This window comes from Podarcis pityusensis, assembly GCF_964106645.2.
Source record: "Podarcis pityusensis genome assembly, chromosome: 12".
NCBI classification, from domain to species: domain Eukaryota; kingdom Metazoa; phylum Chordata; class Lepidosauria; order Squamata; family Lacertidae; genus Podarcis; species Podarcis pityusensis.
The window spans coordinates 32,267,160-32,293,009 of record NC_138037.1 but is presented as its reverse complement, the minus strand read 5'-3'; the positions used below and the strand labels follow the sequence as shown (position 1 = coordinate 32,293,009).

General features: G+C 42.4%; 2 long non-coding RNA genes across 5 annotated transcripts in view; one reads left to right on the top strand and one right to left on the bottom strand.

Moving 5' to 3' along the window:
- Nucleotides 1–5,637, bottom strand: part of LOC308459550 — a 28,306-nt gene extending 22,669 nt beyond the window's left edge. Inside the window, exons 1-2 of one of the 4 annotated variants that reach the window (XR_013978118.1) lie at nucleotides 4,734–5,637; nucleotides 1,274–1,377 (exon numbers count right to left, since the gene is read on the bottom strand). This is a non-coding gene — a long non-coding RNA (uncharacterized lncRNA). The remainder of the gene's footprint in view (nucleotides 1–1,273; nucleotides 1,378–4,733) is intronic. The other 3 variants (XR_013978119.1, XR_013978120.1, XR_013978121.1) reach the window with 3 other exon arrangements.
- LOC308459548 overlaps nucleotides 4,981–25,850 on the top strand; it is a 42,948-nt gene continuing 22,078 nt past the window's right edge. The window contains exons 1-2 of the long non-coding RNA XR_013978113.1: nucleotides 4,981–5,020; nucleotides 5,666–5,715. This is a non-coding gene — a long non-coding RNA (uncharacterized lncRNA). The remainder of the gene's footprint in view (nucleotides 5,021–5,665; nucleotides 5,716–25,850) is intronic.

The following is a 25,850-nucleotide window of genomic DNA, read 5'->3' as shown; positions in this document are numbered from 1 at the left end:
GCCTTCCATCAGCTTTGGCTGGTGGCTCAGTTGCACCCCTGTCTGGACAGGGATAGCTGAACATCTGTTGTCTGCTCTGGTAACCCAGAGGTTAGATTACTGCAACATGTTATACATAGGGCTACTCTGAAGACAGTTTTTGGAACTTCAGCTGGTGCAGAATTCAGAGGCTGGTTGCTCACCAAGGTATGACAGTTTGAGCATATTACACCGATCCTAGTCTTACTGCACTGACTTCCGATAAGTTTCCGGGCCTAATTCAAAGTGCTGGTTTTTACTTATAAAGCCTTAAATTGCTCAGGACCACAATGCCTCTTCCCATATGAACCATCTCAGACCCTGCGATCATCATCTGAGGCCTGTTTTTGTTTGCCTCTTCCATGAGAGGCCCAGAGGCTCACTGTTTGTGAAGTTTTCTCCCAAGGGAGGCTTTCCCAGTGCTTTCATTACATATATTTTGGCACCTGGTGAAAATGTTTCTTTATAACTAGGCCCTTGGTTGGTTCTATAGTCTTTTAAATGTGCTTGGGGGGTTATGGTTTTATTTTTGTTTTATTATGTATTTTGTCTTCTCATATTGTCCTTTTATGATGTGAACTGCCTTGTGATCTTCAGATGAATGGCGGTATACAAAGTTAATAACTCATCATCATCTTGGGTCTGGTTTGCCAAACAGTATTTCAACAGATTTCTAATACCCCCACTTTTTAAAAAGTATTTGTACGTTGCAGTGTTGGGGTTCTGATCTTGGGTTGAGATCCATACAGGAAACTGACACTTCCTAAACATGGTGTGATTGTTTTCAGCACATGTACACAATCCCAGCCATCAAGCTACATGCAGAAGCGCAGGAATTGTTCATGTAAGTCAGCCTTAACACTCTTGAGGTTTTCCTTCCTGTCTTGACTTCTGTGACTTTCTCTGTGGCTTTATAGCAAGCAGTGACCTTCCTGTCTCAATGTCATGTATAAGTACATGCCAGCTTATATTGCAAAGACAATAAAATACTCCAATGTTGACAGAAGCAGAGGCAACCCGTTGTGTTCTACAGAGATGGCTTGTATTCACTAGAAAAATGTAGCTATTTTTAGAAGCTGGTGTATTCTTTTATGAGCATTGTTGTTTATTCTTTGGTAAAAGAATCTCTTCATTATGAAGAGAAATAAACAATCAGAAACATTAATTAAGTCAGAATTAAGAGTCAGGGCTTAAGTATTCACTATTTTCATATTGCTTCCTAAATGCAGCACACCATAATTCAGAATTAACTTACCAAGGTTGTTTACGTTTTCTCTGTGCCACTTTGCAAACCCTGAACCATCTTGCTTTGGTACAACCTTCCTCCTTGAATTGGGAGAACCAACACTGTATACATTACTGAAGATAAAACGCGTCATTAGCCTATGCAGAGCTATTACAATGATTTATGAATTACTCCCTGCAACTTTCCTAATTGTCACAACATTATTTTTCTTTTTGATGGCTACAGCAGGCAGAGCACTTATTTGTAAGCCTGATTCATAACGCTGCCTAGATCTTTACTGAGTGCACATATGCATTTGAAACTCAGTGAGAGCAACTTAGAGTGAAGAAATCATGGGGACATGGGAACCACCCATCCCAGTGTTACCAGACTGGTGTTGGGCAGTGGTGAGCACCTGGTCCTTCAGGCTCAGGGAAAGGTGTCCATGAGGGTGCAGGCTCTGTCCTTATAGGCCATGGTGATCTGGGAGGTTCTTCTGAGAATTCTTGTCCAACCACTTCAGGTGCAATGGTCTCTCCAGCTTCTGCACTCAGCTCTGAGCCCTGACCCAAACCTAGCTCCCCAGCTGTTGCCCCTATAGTCTGTCTGCTTTGGTGTCCAGATCACTACTAGATACAGGAGTCATGACTTTATCTTAATTTCTTCCCTGTTACATTATGGCAGAACTGTGGAAGTATAGGCCAAATGCAGCCCTCTAGGCCTCTCTGTCTGACCCTTGGGACTCTCCTCAGGCCACACCTCTCAGAAGCCCTGCTCTGCACCCTCCTGGAGTACGCAATTACCCCTGCTGGAATGTGTCCTTGAGCTGTAACAATGCCATCTCTTGCTTGTATGGAGGATGGAAAGATACAATTGCGTGTGCAAAAAGTTCTGGCTTTTGTGTGGCTGGGGTGGAGGCTACTGTCCAAAGATAAGAGTCATAAACCGTTTTTTCTGTCCACTTGTCTCTGTGTTCTTTGCTGCATTGCACAGCACATAGTTAAACTATGGAACCCACTCCCACAGGAGGCAGTGATAACCACCAACTTGAGTGGCTTTAAAAGAGGATTAGACAAATTCATGGAGGACAGCTCCTAGCCACAATGGCTGTGCTCTACTTCCACTGTCAGAGGCAGTACGCCTCTGAATACCAGATGCTGGGAACTGCAGGTGAGTAGAGCGCGGTTGTGCTAATGTCCAACTTGCAGGCTTCCTACAGGCATCTGGATGGCCACTGTGGGAACAGGATGCTGGACTAGATGGGCCATTGGCCTGATCCAACAAGGCACTTCTTATGTTCTTATGCCTTTTGCCCTGTCCACCACCGGCAGGTGACCCCTGAAAGCTTCTTGACAAAGACATTTGACCCTTGGGAAGAAAAACGCCCCTGACCCCTTGCAACTCCATCCCGCCTCTCCATCCCTAAGTAATGTTTCAGTCCACATCATTTTCGTCCTGTGCTTCTGATAACTTGCTCTTTCTCCCCATCAACTAATGTAACTTGGTCTCATTAAATAAGGTTGCAATATTGTATGCCACTTCATTGATTGATCATGTTCTGGACCTCAGTGTTTGAAAAGCCCTCAAGGTTCAATGTGAATCAGTAAAGGTTGTTCAAATCATACATAAATGTATGAATGATTCAGCAGGGATTCCAGGTAAGAACTGTTGATAAATAATCATGAACTTTGCTTGGAATTAATTAACTGAACTTATGCATATGACTGAGCAGCCAGTGCTTCTGTAATTCCTCTATATGTTGCCTGAATCTGTGAAAACATTTACCTGTGTTCCTCCCTGCATCCCATATCCCTAGAGGGAAGGGAAGGGGAATACCACAATATATTATTGGAGGGCAGAGTATAAAAATAACACACTTATTGAAAAAGCTCAATGGCAAAAAAAGGCTTCAATAGCTTCCAAAATATCCTTTTGAATAATCCTGCATATCCGTTTTAATGATGTGATTAAAGGCAGAGAATTAATGTCCATACATTAGGGTCTAGTTCCTCTTGGCTTATGGGAACATAAGCAGGCCATTCCTGCATCAGTCCATAGGCCCATCTAGTCTAGCATCCTGTTCTCTCAGTGGCCAAATAGGCATCTATAGGAAGTCCACAAGTAGGACCTGAATGCCACACTGCTCTCCTCACTTGTGACTGCCAGCAACAGGCACTGAGAAGCAAAATGGCATCCAAGAATCAAGCTAAGTTACCTTCCTCTGGAGGAAGATTTACAGGATAGGGGGCACCTCTCCTTGGGTTCAAAGTTTGTGGGGTGTTTAGAAGAGCTTCATCTTGCTGCCCTTAACTAGAAAGGAGGGAAGGACAGTCAGTCAGTCATGCTGGTAACAGAATACCTCTGAACTGGAGTAAGTTTGGGGTTTTCTCTCCCGCCAACTCCCAGCCTTTACTCTTGTAATAATGACCCCTGTACAGTTTCTGGATCTAATTTCACCCCCTCCTCCCATGCTTGTGATGAGTAAGGATGGGGGAGGAATTTGGTTCAATCTGCATTTAATGAGAACCTACCTAATCTGCACTTCTTAAAAAGAGTGAACTGAAACACAGCCAGTTTGAAATTTGCAGTTATGTGTTGATGTATGTATGAACGCCCCCACCCCCAAACCCTAAAATTTATAGAAATGCATATGTCAGGGAACAGGGTGTATAAAAAGGCATATATTCATGAAAACTTATTATATTAAGGGAACTTCCTTACAGAAATGTGCATATTAGGAAAAATGCACAATACTGATAAATGTTTATGAGGGGTGTGAAAAGAAAATAGCATGTTGGTATGGAAATATGGCAAATTGAACTGGAAAAATGTGAAACTAAAGTGGGCGGATTCCTCCATTCTGCAATCCAAAACATACACATACATTATCTGCTCATGTAATTGTTGCTTACTGTTTTTTTACATGTTATAAACTGCTCTGAGAAGTTGGGGGGATGGATTTGTGACTGACACAAAAGCCAGCCTGTTGTAGATGGAACTGTTGCTTTAAAGCAAATTCCCAGAGGAACTCTGGCCAGGGGATATTGGTCATATGCCTAGAGCCTGGGAGGTTAGTTCACTGTAGCCTAGGCTTGGGAGAGACCTACTAACACTGACTAGGCAGTTGTTGTTTTATTCAATAAATAGTTGTCATTCTCCATATCACTGCTGCAACTGTTTCCCGACCGAAAAATACTACATGGCCCATCTTTCAATAACGGAGAAGTGCCTGACCAACTAGCATTGTATAAATCCAGCTTCAGTTGAGAATCACAACTTTTTTTTTTTACTGGAGGCTGATCTACATAAGAAAGCTGGTGTATGCCCAAAATGTACTGAGTGCGCCCCATTCATTGGCTCATAAGACTGAAAGAGCATCATGAGCATCTTTTGGATTGCAGTTAAGCATCTCGTGTGATGGCTATTTTGTACTGATGTACTAGCATCTCTCTCAAGGTTGAAGTGTTTTTCGTACCCAAGGTTCACTCACAGAAACCCCATTTTCTCATCCTCACTGCCACATCTTTCTGCCTGTTCTTACCCAGAAGTTAAACCTGGGCACATTCTCTGTTGTGGTTCTGCCTATAGGTCTTTTACAAAAACAACAACACATACTAACGTGTTTCCAAATTTTTGTTTCATATGAGATTCCCATTCTTACTAAAGAAAGTTAAAGATGCATATGTGTTTCAAACTGTCAGTTTTTGAATTTAAACTGTCAAGAATTTTGCTATGCCAGCATTCCGTCATCGCTGCACCACTCAGGCTGCACATTGTGTGAGTGTGTGGGAGACATTTTGTCAAACTCGGGAAGTGCACAAACAGTGGAGCTGTGTGGTATGAATTGAAATTCTGGAAGCAACAAAGAAATTGAGTAGTGAGAGATTTAGTGAAACCATCTGTTGATGCTTGTCTCTTAAATTGTTTTTTTTTTCCTGGCTTCAAACTCTTGAGTAGCTCCAGGATGTCAGGCTCTCTAGATCACATTTTAATTTCTCACAAATGCCCCCCGATGTCAAGCATCACCCTGAGGAATTGTGGGGAATTTAGAGAATGGCTAAATGTAGCCATTTCACCTTGCTTGGGCTGCTGTAAACACAACTTGGTAGGGGACAGCCATTGTAGGACTCTTTTGCTATCTTCTCAAAACTGAGCAGATACCACTTAAATAATTAAGGTAACTGACTTGCAAGAAATGTGTTTACTAAAAAAGTCCATAACCACAGATGGAGAGGGCAAATGAGCAAGTCAGTGTAAGCAGCAAAGAGTTGAAACTCACGGAGGACATCCTGTCCAGTCCATCAGTCCAGCAAAACTGAGAGATGGTCATGTTCTAATGATACTCATAAGGCAAAATGGAAGCTATTTTACTTGAGTCATTTAGATAGGTTTTGATGATAACCTCTTTTTTGCCCATTATAGCTTGCATGGGAGGATCCCCTGCTAAGAATCTGAACTATCTCAGAAGCACGGTACAAAATTCTAGTTATATTTTAATGTTGTTTTGTCTCAACTCTGCCCCCTCGCTCACTAACTTGCTCCTCCAGCCACTAACTTGCTCTCACTCCATTGTTCTCCAGAGATCACATTCCTCACTAACATACTGTTTAGCTCAGCCTTGCTGCCTTGGTCTCACTGATTATAACTAGCTCCCCTAACACTTCAATTCCCTCCAGGTCTATCTCCTTACAAAGCCCTAGTCTCCACAAAGGTCTCTGACATGTCAGCCAGCAGAGAACATGTCACAATGGACTGCATGTCCCTGTTACTTGAATAACCTTACTTGACAATGGACATTGATCCTCTTTATATCAAGCTTAGAAGTTTGTGGCTTTTAATCTACTCACCCTGTTATGTGTCGCAGACATATTTTATCAAGCTGTATGATATTTGTCTGGCCCTGCTAGCTAAGCCCACAATTACGGTTGCCCAAATTCTATCCCACCCCTCCATAGAAGCCCTCCTGCACCAACTTGTGGGAAAGGCAGTAGTGTGGTTGCTCAGAAGGGAGCCTTGCAAGGCTCAAATCCCCAAGTATCATGAATCCATCATGGGTACCTTCCTTACAGCAAGGGTGGTTGGGAAACTTGCTGGTTTGATCAGTCACAGTTGAGGGTTATGCAGCTCCTCCAAGTAACTATGGAAACACCACAGGTGCATTTATTGCAGTTGAAGCTGACTGGGATCTTGGCATTTTGGAGATGAGGTATGCTGGATACTTCCCTTCCTACTAGAAAAACAGACACACAAGGACCCCTTCCTCTCAGTCGGGGTTACTGGCTTCCAAGCAGAATTCAGATTGTTGGTGTTGACTTTTAAAGCCATAAAATGTCAAAGATACCTAAGAAACCACTTTCTTCTTCTTCTTCTTTGGTAGCAGTGGTGGGATAAGAAACCACTTTCTTGAACAAGGGAGAGGCTCTTTTCTGTGTCTCCTCTGTGGGGAAGGCTCCTTTGACTGGGACCAGAGTGAGCACCTTCTCACTTGCCACACCCAAATTATGGAGCACTGTGCCCCATGGAGCCCAGGGTTTTCCCTGCTCTGTTGTTCAGTCTCTTTGTTTTAAAAAAAGAGGGCAAGAACACCAAGAAACTGTACTTCCATTTTCTTTACATCTAATTATTTTAGTGGTTTTTGGCCTTGATGTTTCATCTGAAAGAGATTATTTTATCTGTGCCTGCCTGTCTCTGTTCTCTTACCTTCTATTGCTAGATTTCTGCCCGGGGTGTCTCTTTCATGACCAGCATTCAGGTTTTCAGAGCTGTGGGCAGTGCCAATGGAGGCCTCAGATTCTAGAGTTGCTCTTGGGTCTAGTACTAGCATCTCAACTGTTAAGTTTTCATTTTCTTTTTGGTTTTCAATTTGCTCTGCCAAAACCCTCTCTTCTCTCTCCTTCCTCCATGGCTACATTTTGCTGCTCAGAGACCTCCACCTCCATGGCCTCTTCAGCAGCATTGGAGGCAGATGGCAACTGGAGAACAGTTGAAGATGAAGGACTTGGGCAGGTCCCTTGATGTAACCGACCTTTACTCATAGGTCTTCTGATCACTAAGAGCCAGCTCTTGACCTTATTTTCTGCATGTTCTGCATTTTGGCTTGATATTGGGGTTTTATTGAGAAATGGTGATGTAAGCCGCTTTGTGTACATGTCAGAAAGGCAGGGTGAAAATTCTTATATAAATAAAACAAGAGATTGTTTCCAGTTCCTTCCAGGAATGCAATGGAATATCTAAAAGAAGGCATGGCTAAACAGGGATGGCCGAAGACATTTTGCTGCTTGAGGCATAATAGCAAATGACACCACCATTCAGAGTCAAGGTGCAGAATACCCAAGCCACATTATTTTGGTTCATGATCAGGGACTGGTTGGATGAGGAAGAGTGCTGGGAGCTGCCCACCAAATAATTCCTCAGTTAGGACCACAGAAGATTACGACTTAGATCCTTGTTCTTGGTGGTAGGACACTGAAGAGCAGTCTGCAGAAGGGATGAGGTGGGAGGTGCTAGAAGCAAGGGGTTTGAGGGATCAAGGGGGGGGTCAGGAGAAGGAGGGAAGGGACTTGTCTCTGTGCCAGAGCATCTGCTTTTTAGGCAAAAGGTCCTTGGTTCAACTGCTGGCATCCCCAAGTAGAGCTAACAGAATCCGGTCAGAAATCTGGAGGTGCTGCTGCCAGTCCGTGTAGACAGTATTGAGACAAATGGTCTGGCTCAGTATAAAGCATCCTCCTACATCCTGTGTTCTTGTGCTCCATTATGCTTTCTCTCCAGTGAGAAGAAAACTGCTCTTTGAAACAATAATTTGTGGGAGCACATTCTAATGAAAATAAATACACTGGGCTCGATTGTCCAGACTTCATACTTAGAGTGCAGCAGTTGAAGTCAACATGGCTAAATCTGGAGCCAACCACTGAATTCCTTGTAACAACTTATGACTATCTCTACTTCCAGGTCTTGCATCAGTTCGCTATTAACCTACAAGGAACGGGTCTGAGATCCAAAAGTTAAGGCTTAAGTGGAGTGTAACTGCCTCTTTCTGTGAACCATTAAGATGCCTCTTGAATTCTGATTTGCACCCGAATTGGCAGTTTCTGACAAAGCTCTTTTCTGTGAGACTTTAGGCCAGGTCGGGGTGGGGGGTGGAGGTGGAATTGGCCTTGTTAGCTTATGAAATAATTGGTCATGCTGTCAGTAGAGCCTTATTTAATATCAAAGCAGAGGCTGTCTTTGGTGGATTCATAAGATAGCAATTTGTGGTCATAGTCAAGGGGAAACTGCCAGATGCAATCTTCTTGGTCATATGTCTTGTGAAACATAATGGATTTCAGGGGGAGGAGGAAGCGTGGAAATAAAAGGGGAAACATTGGCCAAGGAAGTGCTTTGCCATTTTTGTTTGCCAAAAAAGTAAAATTGCGGCGTATCTTTCTTTATGTCTAATAATGCATGCTTCCCTTCTCTAATAGCAGCTGCTCAGATGTGGTTATTTCCAAGGCTCTGCTCAGGACTCATTTTAGACACCATCTCCGGCATGTTCCTTTTTCTGAACAGCATGGCTGTAGGTTTATCTTGGCAGTTTTAAAGTCTGGCAGAGAAGTTTCCATACAGAGCAATTGAGTTTGCCTGCAGACTTGAACATGGCTTGAATGAGAATGACTTATTCTCAGTGCCTGTACTTTATAATCCTTAGAGGTCAAAAAGTATCATTTCTCCACTTCACATCAAAACTGCTTATTGTTTAGAGGATGGGGCAGGTCTGATTTATTCCTTGTTGAGTGTGAAAAACGTCAAGATGACTAGCAAGAAACAAAAAGTCTAGAGGGAAAATACTTAGCAAGCCTTTATTCTCAAGTCTGAGTGTCAACGAATTCCCTGTCATGGACAAAATTATTATTATTATTGCTTGTGCTTCACACAAATTCACACAAAGGTATAATAACTGTTGGCTGAAAGTTGAGATCAAAGCAGATGTTGAAGCCCTATCCCACTGAGCCCACTAAGGTTTTGACAACCATTTTGAAGATTATTGTTTTTTTTTATGGAAGAGGTTGCATTTTTCCTCATAGGTAAGCCATGTACCTACCCTGATTCTGATTAACCTTTCTCTCTCGGTTGGTGTGTATGTCAGTGCTGCTGACTTCACCTTGAAATGGATGATTTGCACAACAAATTCAAACAGGGATCCATCTTCCATTTTCCTCCTTCCATTTGTATTTCTGTCCCCTCACCGCCTCCACTCTCGTTCTGTAACTGGGGAGCTTTCTGACAACTTCTTCTACTTTTCTAATTGTCCTTCCCCTGTCCTGTAACCTTCACTTAATCGGTGAAGGTTTTGCTACTGTGAAGATAAATGTTGGGGGGAGCTTCACCTCTTGATTTTCTACATGTCAGACTGCTGTTTAAAGGCACAGCAGCAGACCCAGTTGGGAACCCTAAGCCTGGCAAACTGATGAAAATTTATGGAGCTGGGCCACATAGCTGAACTCTGCAGTTCCAAATCTGTGGTCCTGGTATTATTTTTAATGCTACCAAAGGGTAGATAGATATTAGGTGTTTGGGAGGGGGGATATCCCTTGCAATATTGTTGTGTCTTGCTTTTTCTGTATGCCTACTATCTCTCTACCCCCTCCCACCATAATATATATGTTTTATGCAGAATCATACATTTAAATGTTTTATTTATTTATCTAATTGTATGGGAGATTGGTAAATTGGGGCTCAAAATGAAACATTTGATTGAAATGCCTTTTTGTAATAACACTGAGTCTAGATCTATCTGGCAGAGGAGTGTCCAAATCGGAGCTAAACACAAAATGTTCACTTCTCCATCCTCTTAAAGCACACACATTGATAATACCCTTTAATTAATGTATGCCCACAAGCTCTGCATGCAGGTTTTTCTTCTTCTGCCCTGTGATCTCTCCTCTGCTTTGTGTAGCTAGAGTTAATGCTGCTAATCTGTATTCAGTGGGATCCATTTTCTTACATAATCACTTCTGGCCTTTTTTTAACACGGCATACCGCAGAGATTATTCTTTTCTTGGAACAATTCTAAGTATCTGTAATGTGGAGATGTAATTTTTCCACCCCCACAAACTCCCACTTCCTGACTTCCACCTCTTGGGCCTTAGTACCAATAATTACAAATAATCTGCCCTGAATTCTAGGGAAGACCGCCAAAACGACCCCAGAATGGGCAACACAATACCTAGAGGATTATTTCAAGGACAAGCCTTCAGAATTTTCTTACCTATTCATCTTGCCCATTTTCCCCTCAAAACTTTTCTTGTTTGGCACTTCAGTGTCATTGCGAATGTTATCACAGTGTCAACCTTCCCGAGAAGTAAGATACGTGCACACAAAAATACAATATAAATTGAATGAAATCTGTTAAGTTAATGAAATAAATATTTCCAACTAGAAAAAAACCCTTTTCATCAATAATTAACAAATCAATCAGCAATTGAGAAATCACATAAACGCTTTAAGAGCTGCTGAAGAATTATGTTCTCAAGTGGATTTCTACAATTAAAACTGAGGACAGAGGTGGATTTAAGGCAGTGTGACCAGTTCTGCTGCACTGGGCGCTGAGCCTAGGGGGGCGACACAGGACGTCACAACTATGACGTGGTGAATTGAGCAGAATGGAAGGTGAGAGGTGGGGGTGTGACAGAAAAGTTTGTTTTGCTGGGCAGGTTGGGTCTACAAGTATTTTCTTTTTCCCTGCCAGCAATCAGGTAACAAATTGCAGCCTCTGATTGGCCAGAGTTCCAGGAGAGGGAGTTGAAAAGGAGAGGATCTTGAGAGATGGTTGGTTGGGACAGAGGTTGGGAGATAGGTTAGGAGTCAGGTTGGGAGCTAGGGAGTGAGAGGAGAGAGAGTTGGTTCTGGGTAGAAACATCCACTGTGAGGAAAATATCAGAAGCTAGAGAAAAAAGTCTCTGAGCTTAGTGTGAAGGACAGTGTGTGGTGTCCTGCAAGAATAATAAACCAGGAATTAACTGGGAGGCTGAGGCTGAGCCAGGAGAAGTAAAAGCTGTGAAAATAAAGTCTACTTAGGACTCATTCCAGTCAGGAAGGGAGAGATTCTTCTACAAAAAGAGAAGACTCTCAAACCAGTTAAGAGGGGTGTGGAGATCCCTTGGGTCTGTTACTTAGAGTACCTCAGGAGTAGGGTTGTCTAAGGGGTGTGTAGCTGACAGGAAGTACCACCTTGTTTAAGAACCAAAGTATTAAGCGGCAACAGCTGTGCAACAACTGAGAAAGAACTGAAGTGAAATAACATAATCTGAAGTACCCTATGTTTTACCCACTTTGTGTCATAAACTTCCTTTGTTTATTTGATCTAATCCTGCTGGAGACTCCAATTTTTTAGGTTTTCTCTCACACAAATCCCCCACAAGATAATTTGGGGTAGTTTGTAGGAATTTGTGTAACTGGTGTTCTGTGAGGTGGGTGCACTATATTTAAGTGAGGGCGGGCCCAACGGCACCAGAGGTGAAAGTGTCATTGCGCCGTCAGAGGGGGCACCAAATGTTTGCTTTGCACAGGGCACCTGCTGGGGATTGTTTCATTTGCAAAACATTTGCTTCAACAGTACTTCTAAGATTACCAGAGTGAGCCTAGCCCCTGCTCTGCTGTGCTGGAGGCAGTTCAGATGGCATGGAAGAAGCCCAGCTGGCAAGGAACATCCCAACACTCTTATCCAAATGGTGGGTGGAAATGTCCACCAGTGACATCCCTGCTGGTTGTAGCATTTTAAAGGTGGGGAGGGGCTGGGCTGGGCTGGTTCAGCAGGATCCTCAGCAGACTCTGCTGCTAGGAATGGGCCCAATCCAGGCATCTCCACTGCACCAGCCTGCAATACATTTTCCCTCCCCCCCTTACTCTACCACCTTCCATTGTGACTGGCACTAGGTCTGTGCTCTGAATGCAGCACTGACTGCCATTTCATAATTCACTACCATGGCTGGCCAAGATGACTTCTTCAGCAATATTTGGGGCAGTGTGCCTTCCAAATTATTTCTTTACTGTGTGTGTGTGTGTGTGTGTGTGTGTGTATATATATATATATATATATATACATACACATACATACACACACACACACACACACACACATATATATATATAATGTGTTTCATTAACATGGTAGGCTTTATTCAGTTTCGGGGGGGGTGTAACATAGATAGCATATTAAAGAAAGTGAATATTATCTCATTCTCAAGGATGGGTGATGTGTGATCCTCTACAACTCCCAACCTCCCTGTTCATTAGCCATGCTAATAACTGGCCACAGGTTCTCCAGCTCCCGAGTATAGTACTGAGGTATGGCTCCTATCTTTATTGTGTGGGTATTTTGCATGTGACATGTGACATTGTTTGTAGTTGTGTTGTTGTTTTCTGATTGAGCTAGCGACCATGCATGGCATTATGGGAGGTGAGGATTAATCCTTTACCCCTGTGAGAACCTGATTGCAATTGTGTACACACACACGTGGGGTGGAGGAGAAATACGATCCATCTGCATTTAAAGGCGAATGTATGAAATCTGCTCTTATGTGAACTGAAAAACAGCTATCTTTCAAATTTTGCACTTATTTGAATTTTGTAACACACTTTTCCAACCAGTGTCTGAAAAATGTATTTAGTGGGGAAAACTGCATTAAAATAACTGTGTTAGTGAAAATAACATACAAAAATCCATTATATGATGGGAAATTGCTTGCTATCTCTCTTTTGCTCTCTCTTTTCTTTCTTGCTTCTTTTTCTTTTTTATCTCTCACTTTTTCCTTTCTCTTGTTTCTTTGAGTCATACGTTCGGGGTCTTTGTTAAGGTCTAAGGATTGTGCTCATGGGGGTGGTAGATAGTTGATGGAAAGTGAGAGGCTGGGAGGAGAAAGGAAGGATTCCAGCTGAGAGCTGGGAAGGGCTGCTACCATCAGTGGGTGGTAGGGGCCAAGTATTGCCTTTAGGAGAGGACTCCATATTTTACTGGTTCTCTTTGTATATTTTGTAGCTCATATCTTATTGCATTGTGAAAAACTTTAATAAGAATCTTATTTCTTTTAAGGAATTTGCTTGCAAAAATGTGTACATCATAAAAACACGTAAAATGCATTTATTAGGAGAAATTTGTACGAAAATGCTGATGAATATTCATGAGGGTTTTTCAATTTACAAAATTTGCAACTTGCTGCAAGATGTGGAAAACTGAATTTAAGATTGGAAAAATGAGAAACTGGGAGATCTGCAACCGACAGATCCTTTCATTCTTAATGTGTGCACACCTGCTATTTGCTATGGAATAAAAGCTCATACTGGTGCCCATTGGGGGGGGAGCCAACAGCAGTCAAGGGAGCAGGGTGCTGCTGCTCGTGCTGTCGATTTCAGTTTTGACCATGGATGGAGCAAAGGGTTAAAGATCTTTCCACAAGCTCTGTGCCAGTTTAAACCCCCTCCCCCCCATCCTTCACTATTTCTTAACCAGGAAGCTGTGCAGTCCATTTCTTTTATTTAATGAAACATTGTATGCCACCTGCTCAAATCTAAGACCTGTATGTGGTCTACAAAAACAAATGTTAAAAACAATTTGCATGTTTTTTAAAAATATATAAAATCTGTAATTTAAAAACAATTATACTTACTAAAATAACATATTTTAAATTGTATGCTAAAATTACATGGCTGCTAAAATTCCTTGCCTGGGTAGGCTGGCTGGCACGCACACACACACTCGCACAAAAAAAAAAAAGTATGAACTAAAGACAATACAGTGAAGGTGTAATGAAAGCTACCGTATTTTTCGCTCTATAACACGCTCCCAACCGTAACACACACATAGTTTTTAGAGGAGGAAAACAAGAACAAAAATATTTGAAACGAAACAGTGGATGTATGATTTTTGTGGTTCATGCTGTGGCCACAGACATGTGATCTGACGGTGAGTTTGGGGTAGCCCAATGCAAAAATCCCGAGGATCCATGTGGATCCGTGCTTTGTAACCACGTTTTTGCACCACTGCGACCCCAGGCAACAGTGGGTGTGTGATTTTTTTTGGTGCAAGCTGTAGCCATGGACATGCTATGTGAACTGATGGTGAATTTGGGGTGACCCAGTGCAAAAATCCTGAGGATCCATGTGGATCCGTGCTTTGTAACCATGTTTTAAGTGGGGAGGGAAGGAAAAGCACTCAAGGGACAAGGAACACGCATGGGGTGGGTGGAGAAGGATGCTGTTAATAATGCAGAAGAGGGGTATAAGAGGAGAAGGCTCTTATAAGAGGAGTGGGGAGGAGAGAGAGACAGAGAGTCTGCTTGCGAAAATCTTTGCTGCTATTTAGCGAGTGGGGAGGAGAGAGAGACAGAGAGCCTGCTTGAAAAAACGTTGCTGTTATTTAGCAAGTGGGGAGGAGAGAGGGACAGAGAGCCTGCTTGCTTTAAAGGAGCCAACCGAACAGGAGCTGCTTACACTCGTGTAAGCGGCTCCTCTCCTCTCCTCTCCCGCTTTGCTCCTTTAAAGCAAGCAGGCTCACTGTCTCTCTCTCCTCCTCAGTCAGCGGCTCTTCTCCCGCTTTGCTGTTTCAAAGCGAGTCACGGAGGAGGGAAGGAAGGGGAACCATGGATCCTCTGCTCACGACTGCAGCAGATCCCCCCGCCATCCGTAGGCATTCACTCCATAACACGCACAGACATTTCCCCTTACTTTCTAGGAGGAAAGAAGTGAGTGTTATGGTGTGAAAAATACGGTATTTGATAAAAGTGATATTTAGTTTGACTCTAAGTTGAATGTAACTTTCTCCCCTGCAAGTATAAATAAGATATGCATCTTTACTTTAAAGCAAGTCTCAGTGTTTGGTGGAGTTTTTTTACCAGGTAATCTTCAATGCAATCCCGTAAAATCTACAAAGATAAGTCCAATTGAGTTTAATGGGGCTTATTTCCTAGTAAATGGGTTTGGGATTGCAGTCTAGATATATATAGGAGTGCCGCCTTAATGTAGGATTGTTCCCTGTTGGCTCGCCAAAATAAAGCACTCATGAGATTCGGCTGATCTTAAAAGTGCTTAATCTGGGCAATATTTGCATTTTAGTGGGGTTATGCGGGATTAGTTTCATTTTGCAGTATTCTAGTTATACTACCAGCTGTCAACTATTAGCAGAACTATATAGTTTCATTAGGTGTGATAATAAACCCCTGGGTAGAAGTAGCAGTGCTGTTACCTTCTAGCCGCCATAATCAAAGCAATGCTTAATATTTCCCAGTGCAAACACTGTGCAAAAAGTATAACTTTGGCCCTGGGCTAGGCTTTCTGTGTATGTGGATATTAATAGAATCTACAGTAACAGAATATAAATTTTGGGGCTATACCAGCAGCATGTTCTTGATAATATTATTGAATATGAGTTAGACTTTTGACTGCTGTGGGATTTGCAACCCTGTAATAACCCTGGAACTACTGCCTTTGGGATTCTAAGGGTCCAAAGCTTGATCATATTTATAACTATGTCACCTCTGCGCTGCCACTGCTCTGGGCATTCATTGACTGTGGAACAAACTGGATGTGACAAAAATATGTCTTTGCATCTAACTTGCAGGGTTTTGCCCCCCCCCCCAATTGCACCATGGGGTGGGGGTGGCTAACAAATAACAGAACCAGGGTCATCATGAAAAAGGAGCTTAACTCTTTCCCCCCATGCTGCGATCTGGAGGAAAATCTCTTCTCTGAAGGTGCGTGATTCCTCAGTAAAGCCAAGAGCAGATTCTTCTCCCCACAATACAAGCTTCAGAAAAATGATTTTCCTCAGAGAAGGACAGGCTTAAATTCCCTCTCCAGGCTTGCTACAATCCCATTCATTCTCTCTCTTTCTCTCTCTCTCTCTCTCTCTCTCTCTCTCTGTGTGTGTGTCTCTCTCACACACACTCCAATGATGCAGTTTGCCTTTTAAAAATGCTGTCATGCATGTGCATTTTATCACTTTTATATCCTTCTGTTTTCAAAGTGATTTACAGTGCAAGCCTATAATGTCTACTCAGAAGTAAGCCCTATTGAGTTCTACAGGGCTTATTCCCAGATAATTGCATCTATGAATGCAGCTTTGGTGTTGGTAAATGTTTCAAATGGCTATTGGTTTAGTTGGAAGCACGTTCTAGAATAGGTGGCTAAGAAAATGAGTAACTTGCAGTGTGCTGGACTTGGAACACATGAGTATGAAATCATGTGGTAATATAAATTAACAGATATCTACACATAAAGAGAAGCAGCTGGACTTTTGCGAGCCATGAGGAATGTACAGCGGTTCCACAAGTATGACCTCCTTCACCTGTGTCAGGGGAAGGGCTGGGTGGTCACGCATGGAACAGAGGGAGGGAGGGGAGAATCCTACGCTGTCTGGACTATGGCTCAATAGTTTTAAAAGTTGCGAAACAAAGAAAAAACAGCAACAACCCACCCCCATAACCATCACATTGGTTCCTTTATAAATTCAAATTAAGGTTCCTTCCTTTGGGGCATACTTTATCAGGAAGCTACTATATCTTTTTTCTACTGAATACACGTCAGTCTTTGATAACTGTAAAGGGTTATGGACTCGTTTACCACATTTCACAAACTCCTGTCTGGTGACTGGATGCAACAGACAAAGCAGAGAGGAAGAGCCTTTCAGTATTAGCTTACCTACATGGTTGTTTGTCATAATGAAAAAAGGTTGCCATGCCAACATGAAGCACAATGCTGCCACTCCTTTAAGTTCTCCCCTCTCCTGAACTCTTGCCCACACATTTGTTCACGTTGAATAGTGAGTACTAGTCATAATAGCTGTAATTACCTCCAGTACTAGACACAGTGTGCCTCTGAATGTTAGTTGGAGCAGAGCACAGGACATAAAGCAACGTGCTCATGTCCTGCTTCCCATAGACATCTAATTGGCTGCTGTCAGAGCAGAATGCTGGACAGAATAGACCTTTGGTCTTTTCCAGCAGGGCTTTTCTGACAATTAGATGCATATTTGCCTCCTTTCCCTTGTCATTGCTATGTCTTTTAAAAACACAACTTATTAAAGAGCAGAGGCCGTCTTCTGGGATAGTCTCTTTAGACCCAAGACTGCCCTTTTAAGGCCAACCTGACTTGGGGTCTGATTTTCTACTGTCTACCCACCGTTCTCTTAACTTTTTTTTTGTAATATAAGATATACAACACAACACATATCACATCACATCACATAAAACATAACATAAGATAACATGGTGATGGTGCTATCTGAACAGCAACTCTTAGGTAACAGTATGATGATAATCCACCAGCTGAAGACCAATGTTCTAGGAGAAATCTGGTCCAGTGGACATGAAGTGTTCAGAAGAAACTGCTTGAACAGGTCTTCCAGCACAGAACACACAACTAGATTACTTCCATGGATATGAAAACCAATTGAAAAAGGAACCACCTATAACCTTATTGTTGTAAAATTGGGTAAAATTTGCAGGCATGAAATTCAGAATGCATGAATGCTGCTAAATTTCAGAAGTATAGCAGAAGTAGTTTTCCTGTTAAGGACACATTTACAGTTTGAGTTGCTTAAAAAGGGATTCACTTATTCTGCCCTATTGTTTCATGGGCAATTTGTAGGAAAAAATAAAGCATGAGAGAAGTCCCCTTGACTCAGAAATCTGCCAAATTATGGACTTTTTTTAAAAAATGTGCTAGGCATCTTTAAAGTTGATTTGTGGGGAGGGGGAGAACTTATAGTTTTGAGGGCAACAATTTTATTATGAAAAGGACATGCAGCAAAGAGTTCCTTCGGAAAGTAGGAAGGATGCGTGCAGGGACTAGGGAGTTATAATGAATGGGAGGGAAAGAGCTTCAAGCTCCTATTCTGCGCAGCTGGCACCAGAAGTCACAGAAATCAAGTGCAGAGTTGATTTCACAGACATGAATGTATGGGCATATGTCACAGAGGCAGAAGAACTTGGATGCCCCTCATTTTCCAAGTGTGCATAACTAGCAGAACTGACAAAGAGAACAGAAAAGTCAAGAATAAGGTGATAAATTACTTCAGCATCCCTTTCCCCTTTAACAGAACCCAGGACTGTCTGTCACAAAAGAGTTCTCCCTGCCTTCTTTCCCCACCCTAGTGTATATAGCAAGCTTGGGGGAAAATTCAGTTTTTGCAAACCTGCCATCTGCAGGGGCTTTTAAAGATCTGAATCACCCTGGAGCAGTTCAGAAATTCTGGAATCAGTGCAGCATGCTTCAGAGAGATTCTGCTTCTGCTCAGAAAAACCACATATTTGTTCAAAATGGCCCTGCTCCAGTTCTTGATGTGGGATTTGTCCAAATCTTTTGTAAACCCATAATATATCATGCAACAAAGTGGCTACCTGCATTTTGCAACTCTTTTTGACAGCATAGATCTGGACTTCAATAATGTTACCACCACACCACTGATGTCCATGCCCAACTTCGGAATCACCTTCATGTGGAAGACCATCTGGCTCCTTCACATTTTCAGTGTGCCATGAAGATGATGTTGTTTAAATAGGTTTCTAAGAGTATGTTGAATATATCTGGATGCTGCTGATTCCAATGTTCTCTTTGCAATATCTGCTCATTAGGATTTCTACTGTTTTTATTATTATATTTTTTCACTGTTGTGATATTTTACTGCATCTCATTTTTTAAATATTCTGTTTGCAACCTTGGATGCCTAAATGACAGAAAGGCAAGATGGAAATATTTTAATCAACTGAATGAGTGAATAAACAAACAAACAATCCTGTAATCCTCATTGCTTTTCTAGAGTATGAGACTGATCTGTGATGAAGTAATGAACAGCCTTCACTAGACTACCTAATTAAAGTGTCTAATGAAGATGGAAAGGAGAAGCTAAGATATATGACCTTCAGTTTTTATCCCCTTAAATCAAAACAAAGTCCTACAATCGTGTGCAATTACTGCACAGTTATAAATTCCAGCCAGATGAGATATTGTTGATGGGCACATTTTCAGTTAGTTTCTCAGGAGCTGGATACCTGGTATGTACCTTTTCACGTCTCAAAAATTCATATTAGCACAATGTAAACATAGCTAGAGCTCCTCAATGAAATTGTATAAAAATAGAAATTACGAGACGGGTGAGCTGTGAAAAGCTTGCCTTGGATTAGTTTGAAACTTACCTGAGCTCTCCCCCCCCCCTCAAAACACACACACAGACACACACCCCTCAAGAAATTATACCAGTCAATGCAAGGATTTAGCAAAATCACCACCCATCCCATTTCCTTTGGTCTTTCTCCTCATCCATCATATACCAGGGGTCAGCAAACATTTTCAGTAGGGGGCTGGTCCACTGTCCCTCAGACCTTGTGGGGGGCCAGACTATTTTTTTTGGGGGGGGGAATGAAAGAATTCCTATGCCCCACAAATAACCCAGAGATGCATTTTAAATAAAAGGACACATTCTATTAACGTAAAAACATGCTGATTCCTGGACCGTCCGCGGGCCGGATTTAGAAGGCTGGATCCGGCCCCCGGGCCTTACCTTAGTTTGCCTACTCATGATATAAACTATCACAGTGCCCCTACTCCAGTAGTTGCATTGGGGAGGGGGGGGATCCTGTTGGAACAAAATATGGGGGGGGGATCATCCTCTTGCTGAGGACCAATGAGGAGTGGGTCCCTTGACTCCTCAGATTTCACCCCTGCTTTGTTTTCTCTCTATGCAAGTAGAAGATATTTGATCTAAGGGAGGACATAACTTTGCAAGAGTAAAGCTGGCACTTGGAGAGTTTGGGTTTCAGCTTGAGCTGGAGAAGACTGTGAGGGCTTGTGAAGATTGCCTCTTCTATGAGATAGTTTTAAATGACCAAACTGAGTACTTTTCTGAGCCGGACTCAGGAGAGCATCTCCAGTAGTTAGCATCCTTTGGAGTAGATTTTTAAATGCTTTGGTTCATGAAAGCTTTATTCGGGTATAAAGTCAGACATGGGGGTGGGGTGGAAATGATACGTGATGATTCAGTTTCCTTATTTAATTTTATTTAATGATAGAAATAATAGAACACAAGTAGTACTCTTTAAAATTGTAATTTTTTTATGTGCAATAGGTGGGATTTCCATGAATGGAAATAAGTCTGTTTATTCATGGAATAGCCACTTCTATGAATGGAAGTGACACAGATCTTGCAGAGTCTTCCATGAACAAAAGCTGAGGCAGGGATAGTTTTTACTGCTTCTTCTTGCAGCTGCCTGTGCCATCTTCCACATTGTTCCAAAGGATCCCCCAACATATTTTTCAGGAAATGGTCAAGGTCAGTGTGCAGAGACAAAGCAGAGTCCTTGTTCCTTGAGCAGAACTGCATTTGCAGTACTCTTGAATCCAACCCAATGGGCAAAAGGTTGGTAGGGGAAGCAGGGAGGGAGAGAGTGGGGGGAGGGGCTTGCATGCAGGGCCCCACCCTTCCATCCATCCATTCTGAGAATGAATGAAGGGAAATGCCTGAACAGGCATGTAATGGCAATGAGCCGAAAACACAGTCACTTGGCTTTTTTTTACTCCAGAACAAGCAGAAAATTAATGTTTTACCCATTATCTCACTTTTGGTCTTGACCTTGTCTGAAACCACTTTTGTTGCTTTCATCATTAAAATAGGCTTTTTTCATTCTCTTAATGCCAACAGGCCATCTACAGAGTGCCCTCTTTGTACCCTAGCGAGGAGAGCAAAGGGATGGCAGCTAATGTAATGCCCAGTTTGGTGACTTTTGACTGCTGAGCACATAAATTTAGCATCTTGCAGTCAGATCAAGCAAACACAAGGGGAAGCAGTTTCAGGGTAATTTACAGCCAATAGGACAGGCGAAGGAATGCATTTTACCATTTAGAGAGAGAGAGAGAGTAAAAGGTAGAAATTTATGGTTTTGGTCTTCAGTGTCAAGGGAAGTGAGTCATGAATTCTCCATCATGCTGAATTGCTTTGTCTGAGATCAAACTTGCTTAGAAGACTGTGCCCATCTGTGGGGCCAGGTGGAATTTATACACCTAATGACTCTGAACAGGTATGCACCTTGTTTGAATTTTTTAAAAAAATCATTGTTATATCCAGAGTAACAACTACACCAGGAAGAAAAAGTTGGCTATATTATGATTCTCCCTTTTGTAAAATTTCTCCCCTACTGAAACCAGTGGCACTGGCTGGAGATAATTAACCACAGTAGCTCCAAGCTGTCACTGTCACAGTCAAGGAGCCCAATCCTGGGATCTCTTAGAGCAGTGATGGCCAAACTCGGCCCTCCAGCTGTTTTGGGACTACAATTCCCATCATCCCTGACCACTGGTCCTGTTAGCTAGGGATGATGGGAATTGTAGTCACAAAACAGCTGGAGGGCCAAGTTTGGCCATCACTGTCTTAGAGGAATGAAGAGACTCGAGAGTCAAAGGACCCAGGGATACCTCTGCCCAGTATCTGCTCCTCACCCCCCCCCCAAATTCTCAATTTGGGAGCTTATCTCTAGATACCACCAGTGAAATATACTCAGAGTCGCAAAGTGATTTCATGCTCTTTATTCAGCTCATAGTGGTGAGGAGGAATGAATGGAAGTCCCCTCACAGTATCTGCTTTATATACATTATTTACACAATGGGCTGCACATGATTGGCTAATTCCAGAATTCTACTGTAAGCCAATCAGGTTGTGGATTCACTTCTATCTGGAGCAGGATTGGGTGGTTCCTGCCAAGCAATCATACTGCTGCATTGTTCTAGGACCAATCAGACTGCTGCATTCTGAATCCTATTGTTCTAGGACCAATCAGACTGCTGCATTTTGGATCCTATTGTTCTAGGACCAATCAGATTGCTGCAGTTTGGATCCTATTCAACTCAGTACATAACACCCAGCAAAAGAAGTATCCAAAGTAGCCATTGGAGACTAGCCCATTAAAGTGAATGGGGCATTGCCTCACCAGCCTCACTTTCCCCTGATCTCACCTGCTTGCCTTTTTTATATATAATCAGTTATGGTGGCTCTGCCTTTTCATTTGGCTCTGGTTTCCACCTGCTGTTGAAGGGGCCTTCTAAGAACATTTGCCTGAACATGCTTAGAAGTCTCCTTGCAATTGGAATCCCTGATAACACTAGATCTAGCAGGGCTTCCCCCGTCCCAGCCAAAACTTGGTTCTGGCTCCTCTCAGGTAGGTGCCATTGCTATTATAAGAGAACAAGGTGAGCTCCAGCACCTCTTTTTCTAGAAAAACAACACTGGCTTCTAAGCACATTTAGACAAATGTATACAATACTGGAAAGTTGAGGGGGGAAGAGGGGGGAGATCAGGACACTCAACATGGGGCTGGTATGCCCACATCTCCTCCCTGGACTTACCCGCTTTACATCCACATTCTTGTATATGCATAAAAAAGACTTCCATCTGATGATGGAGACCCAAAAATTATTCTCCTCAAGTTCAGGAAGACAAAAAAGTATCAGTCAACATGCTGTTTACAAAGGTCTCTCTCTTATTAGTACTTTGAAGATGGCTGCTGACAATGAATTACATTAATCAGATACTGTTTTGCCTTTGTCCCTCAAAGCACATACTGTCTTTCAATAAAGTTTCACTGTAATTCCAAGTGGCACCTGTATTTCCCTTCTGTGACACTTTTATTGATTGCCGTCCTTAGATACAACACTCGCTTTTCATCACCAGTCGTTCTTTTAAGGTTCTATTCCCCCCCCTTTAGCTTTTTAATTGATTCAAGATCTTCTGTTATGCCTCAGAATACAAAGCATATTTTAATTACTCCTTTTCTCTACACAATAATACTGAAAAAAGCAACTTACCTGAATAGAATTATTGAAACAAAAACAAATAATTTTCTGAAATAATTTTTATTTGATTTTCCAAGTGTAAGATTATACCATTACCAAATACATATCCCTATTTAGAGATTTCTCCGAATCTCTAGACTTCCCACCTTCTCCTCCATAGGTCCTATTATAAACCTTTTCAACTGCATATTATTTCATCATCCAAGTTTTATGTCTCATCATTTTGTCCATAGTAATTTCTACGTTACAAGTGTTATTGCAATCCTGCTAATGTGTTCATCTGCTTACAATGCTCTATCAAGTAAATTGTAAGTTTTTCCCATTCTTTATTAAAGTTATGGTGCTCTTGGTTCCTGAGCTTTCCGGATAGTTTTGCCAATTTGGCATTGTCCAACAGCTTGGTTTGCCATTCTTCTCTGGTAGGGATTCTTTCTATCAAGGAAACAAAAACAAATAATTTAATCAGTTTTTTTTAAAACATAAAAGCTAACCCTTATGCTGTGATTGTCAAAGCAATGCTATAAATATTTATTCATAAGTAAGAACATAAGATGTGCCTGCTTGATCATCGAGTTCCACAGCCTGTTTTCATAGTGGCCACTCAAATGCCTTTAGGAAACTGACAAGCAGGGTTTGAGCACAACAGCACTCTCCCCTCCTGTGATGGCCTGGGACTTTGGATCAGACTCGGAGCCAGAGGAGTCTCAGTCCGCACCAGATCCTTTGCCTCAGGCGGCATCTGAGCCGAGTCTGGGGCCTGATTCTGAAGAGTCCCAGTCTGCACAGGTTCCCCTGCAACAAGCAGCAGCTGGGCCAAGTCAGGGGCCTGAGCCTGCCCTGGCTCCAGATGTGGGGATTACCTCGTTGTTCTCTGCTGGGCAATCACAGCTGCTCCACTACCAGTTGGGTCAGGAGAGGCTCAGGCGGCCTCTGGGTCTAGTAACCCATCAACATCTCCCGAGCTGCAGAGACTGAAGTCTGAGAGAAGGAGAGACCTGAGACAGGTTTTTCTCCCAGCCCTATCTGGGGATTGAACCTCAGAGCTTCTGCATGGAAAGTGGAGGCTCTACCACTGAGCTGCAGTCCTTCCCCTTTTCAAACCAGCATTTCCAGGGCCTGCACAGGACATTTTTCTGTCTGATGCAGAACAGAAAATGACAGTCCCACAAGACAAAATGCATGATATCCAAGGTTGGCCAGGTTGTTGTGTTCTTGAGACAGAAAATCCCACAGACGCTTTTATCCAGGGAGTAAAAATCACAACAAGTGTAAATTAAATAATTCACTATGTGCTGCCCTTTCACAACACCCAAATTTGTCTGCCTGAGGCAGCTGTCTCAGTCTGCCTAATGGTGAAGCTGGTCCTGAGTGTTTCCTATCTAGTGATGTCACGGTCAATACCTTCATTCTCCAAGAAATTTTGTGCCCACCACCTTCTAGTAGTATGAAAGAGGCCAAATCCCAGGAGGAGAATTGTAATGAGATCATATTTGGGGGTTGGAAATTAGAAATGGCAAACAATAAGGTCCGTACTCAGGATCACGAATGTTCAAAGGAACAGGAAAACACACTCACTAAATCAGTTTCTGTTAATAAATTATGCAGTTGTTTCTTTCAAATTCCTTCTGGCTTTCATGTTCCACTGTATGACTGCAAAGGTTTCACTACTGTGATAGGCTAAATTTATGTTTAAATGCCCTGAATCATTAAGGAAGTTAAGATGACATTAGGAAAGGTATCCCCACCCCCACCCCCAGCAAGCACATTTAAACATCAGATTTAAGCAACACTACAGAGGCGATTAGACCCAGCCTGCTGCATGTTAATTAGTTGCCATAAAATGAAAACAAGCAAATAAGAACTATGAACCAGGGACTAGTTGGCATTTTGTATCTCTCTCTCTTCACCCAGCTCCACCATGGAACTCCCCAGATGCCCCTAAAACTCCGAGCTGCTTAAAGAGAAAGTGAACCTGATGAATGCACACAATATCTCACAAGTTATTCCTTCTGTAGCATTCATAGCAAATGTCTGCACTTTCTAAAGGCTTAAATGAGCTTTTAAAAGAGGGGTATACAGTGATGGCGATATTGGACAAATTCTTGAAGGATAAGGCTATCAATGGGCACAAGCCATGATAGCTATATTCTGCCTTCAAGGCTGAAGTCTGTTTCTGAATACCAGTTGTTGGAGACAGCAGGGTAGAGTAGTGCTCTTGTGCTGCTTGTGGGCTTCCAGTGGCCATCTGGCTGGCCACTGTGAGAACAGAATGCTAGACTGGATAGGCCATTTTTTATGTTCTTGAATGAAATAGGAACATGCACACACAAGTAGGCTCTTCCAAGTTGGTGTGATCTTCCAGTGGTCTTGCCATTGCAGTAGACCATGGCATGGATGCAGGTAGCAGAAGCAGCATTGTAGCAGGAGAGGAGAAATGGGCAGTGACAAGGATGGGTAACAGATGGTTGTTTGAAAGTTGTTTAACTTTAGAATTCTGAATATAATCCTGATTGGCATAATTAACAAGTTTCTCCTTCACCGTAACCATATGTTGTTACTTCAGTGTCTATTTCTGTAGCTAAGTGGCCTCTTGATTTGCAAGCAATTCTTGATTGCTTACTTCCTTTCATGTCCCTGTCTATAAGTGAACATAAAATAAACAGTTAACAACATCCTAGGTGGCATAACATTTTTGCTTCCTAAGGAATTGATAAATCGATAGATGGGCCATTAGACACAGCTGCCAACGCCCAAATCCATTTTGTGCTGCATATGCCAGACATAGTAAACGTATTCT